The sequence below is a fragment of the Neovison vison genome, chromosome 1, assembly GCF_020171115.1.
Source record: "Neovison vison isolate M4711 chromosome 1, ASM_NN_V1, whole genome shotgun sequence".
In the NCBI taxonomy this organism is placed as follows: domain Eukaryota; kingdom Metazoa; phylum Chordata; class Mammalia; order Carnivora; family Mustelidae; genus Neogale; species Neogale vison.
The window spans coordinates 62,457,720-62,465,324 of record NC_058091.1 but is presented as its reverse complement, the minus strand read 5'-3'; the positions used below and the strand labels follow the sequence as shown (position 1 = coordinate 62,465,324).

The following is a 7,605-nucleotide window of genomic DNA, read 5'->3' as shown; positions in this document are numbered from 1 at the left end:
CTTCTTTCTCCACCCCTCCCCCTGCTTGTGAGCTCTCTCCCACATCCCCTCTGTCTTTGAATAAATAAATAAAAATATTAAAAAACTTGATTTTCATTTTTTTTGCAAGAATATTGAAAACAGAATTGATTTTTTCTTTGGTGTTCTGCCAATTTGATAAACTTACTATTAGAAATAGCAGCTTTTTCATAGGTTCCAAAGGATTTTTTATGCACTCATTTTTGTATAACAATAAGGAGAAGCTATTACTTCCTTTCTAATCTGGTGCCTTTCTTTTTTATCCTAGTTGTACTATCTAGAACCTTTAGCACAAGGTTAAATAGATATAATAAGTTCAGACATTGCTGTATTTTTCCCGATTTTTTTTTTTTTGATTCAATAAAGTTTTATTTTCCAAAAAGTACAGTTGTTGGATCTTGTTCATGCATCTTCACCAGCAGCTGGGGCATCTCCACCTTTGGTGTTTCTGGTGTAAATTACTTGAGCTCTGTGCTTTGAAACCAGTTTAATAAGTCCTGTACTGGGGTGCCTGGGTGGCTCAGTGGGTTAAAGCCTCTGCCTTCGGCTCAGGTCGTGATCCCAGAGTTCTGGGATCAAGCCCCGCATCCAGCTCTCTGCTCAGCAGTGAGACTGCTTTCTCCCTCTCTCTTTCTGTCTGCCTCTCCGCCTACTTGTGATTCTTAAAAAAAAAAAAAAAAGTCCTGCACGAAGGAGCTCCTGATGGGCTCCCCTGGCCAGGGAACCTCCAATCTTCAGTCTCTCAGAGACAACAGCTGGAGTTACAAGCTTCTAGTTGGGAACTTCTTTACAGAGTTTGTCATATGTTGCTTTGTCAAACAAGACCAAATTACTGAGCTTGTCCCAAACTTTGCCTTTGGACCACTTCTTCTTTTTGGCCTTGCCCCTAGATTTGTGCACTGGGTCTTTGTCTTTTTTGGCCAATTTTCCCGCATCTTTCTTCTTGTCATCCTTGAGGGGCACAGTGAAGCTGGGAGAGCAGCATCCAACCCTACAGCCTCGCTAAGATGTCGGACAAAAATGAAGCTCCACTTCCCCAACTGGCCGAGAAATCTCCCCCCACAGTGAGCGCTTCCGGGGTAAGGGGTGGAGCCTGCGGAGGAAGGTCAGAGGCTCGGGCTGTCCTATAGCCAGGAGGGGACAGTCATTCCGAGCCGCACACTCCCGGCGCTGCCCATGGTTTGCTGGGTTTGCCATTAGTCGTGAGGCAGCCACACGCTGCTATTTCCTGGCTCTGGAACCCAGTAAAGAGACAGAAAACAATCTGCCGGTCTCGAAAGACCCCTCGGCGACTCCGCTAAGCGTGGTGCTTCAGTGCGCAGGCCTATTTTCCTGATCTTAGGAGGAAAGATTTATTTCTTCATCCTTAAATATGATAGTAGTAATAGTTTTTCATGAATAGCTTTTATCAAACTGAGCAAGTTCCCTTCTCTTTCTAATTTGCTGACAGTTTTTAACAGAAATGTATGTTGAGTTTTATTAAATACTTCTGCTTCTATTGAGATGATCATAATGGCTTTTCTTTTCCAGTGTATTAATTTGATAAGTTAAATTAATAGTCTTTCAAATGTTAGATCAAAATTGTTCATCCATGTTGCTTTCCTGGGATGAAGTCCACTTTTTTCATGATGTACTATCTTTTTTATGTATCATTAGACTTGATTTGTGAAAGTTTAAAAAAAAATTAACATTTTTATTTGTGAAGGGTATTGGTATAGAATTTTTTGGACTTCACATCTTATCTACTTTTGGTTTCGGGGGATGAAATCCTCACAGATTGAGATGAGAAGAATTCCTCTTAAATTTTCTAGAAGAATTTCTACAAAATTGTTATTATCTCTTTCTTAAAATTTGAAAGAATTCTCTAGTGAAACTATGTGGGCATGGAATTTTCTTTGTGAGAGATTTTAAATTACCAATTCATTTTCTTTAATAAGTATAACATTATTAAGGTTACTTATTTTTTCAGTGACCTTTGGTCATCTATGTTTTTCAAGGAATTTTTCCATTTCATCTGTGTTGAATTTGTTAGCACAACGTGCAAAGTATTTTCTTATTTTCCTTTTTATGTGTAGAATCTATATTGATATAATGTCTATCATTTCTCATATTGGTAATTTGCATATTCCCTCATTTCTTTGATAAATATGGCTAGTGGTTAATCACTTTTATAGATTTTCTCCCAGAAGCATGTATTTATTTATTTTGTTTTCTGTGTTTCACTGAATTCTTTTGAGATCCTTATTGTTTGTTTCTTTCCATCTACTTTTTTTTTTTTCCTAGTTGGGGGGTGAGAAGACTTTTTGTGCAAAGGACTAGAGGTAATATTTTAGGTTTTGTGAGCCCTACATTCTCTGTCCAGCTACTCAATTCTGCCACCACAGCATGTATGTTGTGGTAGAATATAGAAGAATGAGCATGGCTGTGTTCCAATAAAATTTTATTTCTGCAAAAACAGTCAGCATTCTTGATTCGACCTAAGAGCTATAGTTTCCCAAACACTGTTTTGGTTTCTTATGGTTGGAACTAAGTTAATTGGTTTGAAACCTTATTTTCTAACAGAGTCATTTCGCCCTATAAATTTCCCCATAAAAATATTTTAGCGACATCTTGTAAATTTTCGTATGTCATACTTCTCTTTTCAGTTTAAAATATTTCTTAATTTGCTTCTTCTTTGCCCTTTGGGTTATACAGAAGCTTGTTATTTAGTTTCTGGACATCTATTTTTGATTTCTAATTTAACTCTTCTATATGGTCAGAGCTGACACTTTGTATGACCTAAACCCTCCTTAATTAATTAATTCACTATTAAAGTTTTTGTTTTTAAAGATTTATTTATTTATCTTAGAGAGCGGGAGGAGCAGCAGGAATGGGAGAGAGAAACTTAACCAGACTCCATGCTGAACGTGGAGCCTGATGAGGGACTTTATCCCATGACCCTGAGATAATGACCTGAGCCAAAACCAAAAGTCAGTCACTCAACCAAATTTGCCACCCAGGTGCCCCAATCATCTTAAATTTTTTGAGCCTAGTTTTATCGCCCAGAATATGGTTTGCTTCGTTAAATGTTCCTTGTGGAGTTGAAAAGAATGTGTAAGGGTGCCTGGGTGGCTCAATGGGTTAAGCCACTGCCTTTGGCTCAAGGAGGTGATCCCAGGGTCCTGGGATCAAGCGCCACATCATGCTCTCTGCTCAGCGGGGAGCCTGCTTCACCCTCTTTCTCTGCCTGTCTCTCTGCCTATTTGTGATCTGTCAAATAAATAAATAAATAAAATCTTAAAAAAAATGTGTATTCTACTATTGTTGAGAGAAGAATTCTACAGATGTCAATTAGGTAAATTTGGTTATAGTGTTCTTTGAGTATCCAATGTCTTAAATAATTTTTTTCTACTTGCTCTACCAAATATTGAGAGAAGTAAATGTGTTTATATTTTATTTATTTATTTTTTAAAAAATATAAGGTTTTTATTTAAATTCCAGTTAACATACAGTGTAATATTAATTGCAGGTGTACATTATACTGATTCAACACTTCCATACAACACCCAGTGCTCATTACAGGTGCCTTCCTTAACCCCATCACCTATTTCACCCATCTCCCCACCCCCCCCCTTTGATAACCATCAGTTTGTTTTCTGTAGTTAAGAGTCTGTTTCTTGTTTTTTCTCTCTCTCTCTCTTTTTTTCCCCCTTTGCTTATTTGTTTTGTTTCTTAAATTCTACATATGAATGAAATCATGGTTTTTGTCTTTCTCTGACAGATTTATTTTGCTTAGCATAATACTATAGCCCTGTCTACATTGTAAATGGCAAGATTTCAATATTCCAATGTGAGTAATATTTCAGTGTGTGTGCGTGCGTGCGCACATATGTGTGTATATTATACACCATATATACCATATCTTCTTTATCCATTCACCATTTGATGGACACTTGAGTTGTTTCTATAATTTGGCTATTATTGATAATGCTGCTATAAACATGAGGATGTGTGTATCCCTTTGAATTAGTATGTTTGTACTCTTTGGGTAAATTGTAGTGCAATTGCTGGATCATAGGGTAGTTCTAGTTATAACATTTTGAGGAATTTCGATACTGTTTTCTGGAGTAGCCGCACCAGTTTGCATTCCCACCAATAGTAAAAGAGGGTTGCCTTTACACCACATCCTCACCAACACCTGTTGTGTCTTGTGTTACTGATTTTACAGGTGTGAGGTGATAATTCATTGTAGTTTTGATTTGTGACTATAGTAGTGAGTGATGCTGAGCATCTTTTCATGTGTCTGTTGGCCATATGAAGTTCTTCTTTGGAGAAATGTCTATTTGTGTCTTTCTGCCCGCTTTAAATTGGATTTTTTTTTTTTTAAAGATTTTATTTATTTATCTGACAGAGAGAAATCACAAGTAGATGGAGAGGCAGGCAGAGAGAGAGAGGGAAGCAGGCTCCCTGCTGAGCAGAGAGCCCGACGCGGGACTCGATCCCAGGAGCCTGAGATCATGACCTGAGCCGAAGGCAGTGGCTTAACCCACTGAGCCACCCAGGCGCCCTGGATTATTTGTTTTTTGGGGGTGTTGAATTTTTTTATTTTATTTTTATTTTATTTTTTTTTAAAGATTTTATTTATTTATTTGACAGAGAGAAATCACAAGTAGGCAGAGAGGCAGGCAGAGAGAGAGAGGGGGAAGCAGGCTCCCTGCTGAGCAGAGAGCCCGATGCGGGACTCGATCCCAGGACTCCGAGATCATGACCCGAGCCGAAGGCAGCGGCTTAACCCACTGAGCCACCCAGGCGCCCGGGGGTGTTGAATTTTATAATATTTTTATATATTTTGGGTACTAACAGAGAGAAGTAAATTTAAATCTTTGGTATAGTTTGTATTTCTCTGTTACTTCTTGTAGTTCTTTTAGATTTCATTTCATATATTTTGTAGCTCTGTTATTCAATGCATAAATGTTAACATTTTTATATTTTTTGGATGAATTGGTCCCTAAACCATTAAGAAATTATCATTTTTATCCTTAGATATGTTTTTTTAATTTGATATCCACTATGTTTTATGTTTATATAACCACTTCAATTTTTTTTTTTGGTTAGTGTTTCCATACCATAACCTTTTCCATTCTTTTATTTATAACCTATTTGTGCCTTTATATTTAAAGGGTGTTTCCTCATAGTAGCATAAAATTAGCTCTTACTTTTTTTTTTTTTTGATACAATACTTTTTTTGGTACAATTAATTGTAGTGTTCTTTTCTGATAATTCTAACATCTGCCATTAGTTCTAAGTATGATTCAGTGGAGTTTCCCCCCTTCCTTCTCTTTTTTTCTTCTTTTATATCAATTATTTTTTATTATTTTATTTTATCTCCTTTGTTGGCTTATTATAATTGTTTTCTTATTTTAGTCATTGCTTAATGATTTATAGTATACAATTTAGCTTATCTGTCTACACTTAAAAGATTTTTACCATTTCATAAATAATATGAAGACTTTACTATAGTATACTTCCATTTCATTCCTCCTGAGCTTTGTGGTATTGTTATATACTTTATATTTTTTTTTCTTTTTTTTTTAGTTATTTTTTTTCTCTGTGCTTCGTTTGGGAAGTTTCTATTTCTATTTGTGTAAGTTTGCAAATCTCATTCATTGTATATTTACTAAGACATTATGTAGTTCTCATTTCTTAAAGTTTGTTATGCCTTTACATAAATTCATTTTAGCATGTTGAATTCATTCATCATGATTTCTTCAGTGTCTTTTTCTGTTAATTCTAACATTTGTATTAGTTCTAGGAATGCTGCAGTGGAATTTTCTCCTTGTTTTATCCTATTTTCCTTTGCATATCTGGTAATTTTTGACTGAATGCCAGGCATTGTGAATTTTACTTTCCTGGGTGCTGCATAATTTTATATTCCTAAAAATATTCTTGAACTTAGTTCTTGGATACAGCTAAATAATGTGAAACAGTTTGCATTTATTTGTTCTTTCTTTTAAGATCTGTTAGTCAGAACCAGAGTAACATTTACTCTGGGGTTATTTATTTCCTATTACTGAATCAGGACCCTTTGAATTTACCCATGTCCAATATATTCTAAGATTTTCTAGTCTGGTTCATATGAACTATTTCCAGCCAACTATGAATACCAGAAACTGTTTGCTCTAATCCTTTCAGGTGTTTCTTTCTTCAACATCAAGTAGTTTCCACACATGTATAATCTGGTTAGTATTCTGCTGGTTACTTGAGGAGGGTTTTCTTTCTTTCTTTCTTTCTTTTTTTTTTAAAAGATTTTATTTATTTATTTGACAGAGAGAAATCACAAGTAGATGGAGAGGCAGGCAGAGAGAGAGAAAGGGAAGCAGGCTCCCTGCTGAGCAGAGAGCCCGATGTGGGACTCGATCCCAGGACCCTGAGATTATGACCTGAGCCGAAGGCAGCGGCTTAACCCACTGAGCCACCCAGGCGCCCCTTGAGGAGGGTTTTCTGAAGGTCTAGGAGTTTCTTTCTTTTCATCACTTTCCTCTCTAGTACTTTGCTAGGTGAACTCTAGCTACCATGATCTCTTTGACTCTCAGTCCTGTATTCTCAACTCAGGGTATCTGTCAAGTTTCATCTGGCTTTCCTCACCTTGAGCCACTACCTGATATTACTCTCAAAACAGTAACCAGTAATAATCATAGAATTCACACCTTTTTTTTCTTATCTTCCCTCAAAAATCACTGTTCTTTGGTGCCTATTGTCCATTGTATTAAAAACTTGTGTCATATACTTTATCTAGTTTTCTGGGTTTTGTTTTTGGGCAGGATGGCAAATCTGCTCCCTGTTACTCCATTTAGGTCAGAACAATTTATCTGTTACTTCTTATTCATTACTCTCTGCACTGGGAATTCTCCAGTTTGCCTTTATACCTCTTCAAATGTATTACCTATACCAGAAGACAATATTACAGGTAATTTGAAATATGCAAAGGAAAGTAGAACTTTCTCTGTTATAATCTAGTCCTGATGCTCCCATGAGTGTAGCATAAAGACACATTCCTTTTTATCAGGCTCATCATACTGTGGACTGTCAGTATGTGTACAAAGAAGTAAAACCTCCCAGTATTCCTTACTTGTGTAGCTATAAGCTATACCCCCATCTTGTGTTTGTGCATTTATTTACATTTTTTATTTTTAGTTTGCTGAATTTTAATTTATTTTTTAAATAGAATTTCGCTTGGTTAGATTTTAACCAGGACTACCTAGTTCACAATAGAATAACAGATTTTAGGAGGTATGTAGAATCAAAGTCCGGAGGAAGGAGTAGGGAGAAAAATCAGATTTATAGGAATAGACCTTAAGAACGATTAATAAGGTTGATGATGTAGAGCAAAAATATGATGGTTGTAATAAGGAAAGAAAGAAAGACTGGAAGAAAGAAAATATTAACAAAAACCTTCAACTAGCAAAGACTTAGCTGACATGAACACTCCACAAATATTTTAAATAAATACCTCACTCTTGGTGTGGAACTGGAATGTACTAGTTAGCAAGATCTGAAACAAGGACCTAGAGAGTCCCTGGGTTAAAGTAAAGTGATGAAAAAGAATTG

General features: G+C 36.2%; 1 pseudogene; it reads right to left on the bottom strand.

The window, feature by feature from the left end:
* Positions 1-413: 413 nt before the first annotated feature.
* On the bottom strand, positions 414-1,215 carry LOC122899150 (annotated as a pseudogene).
* Positions 1,216-7,605: the final 6,390 nt, after the last annotated feature.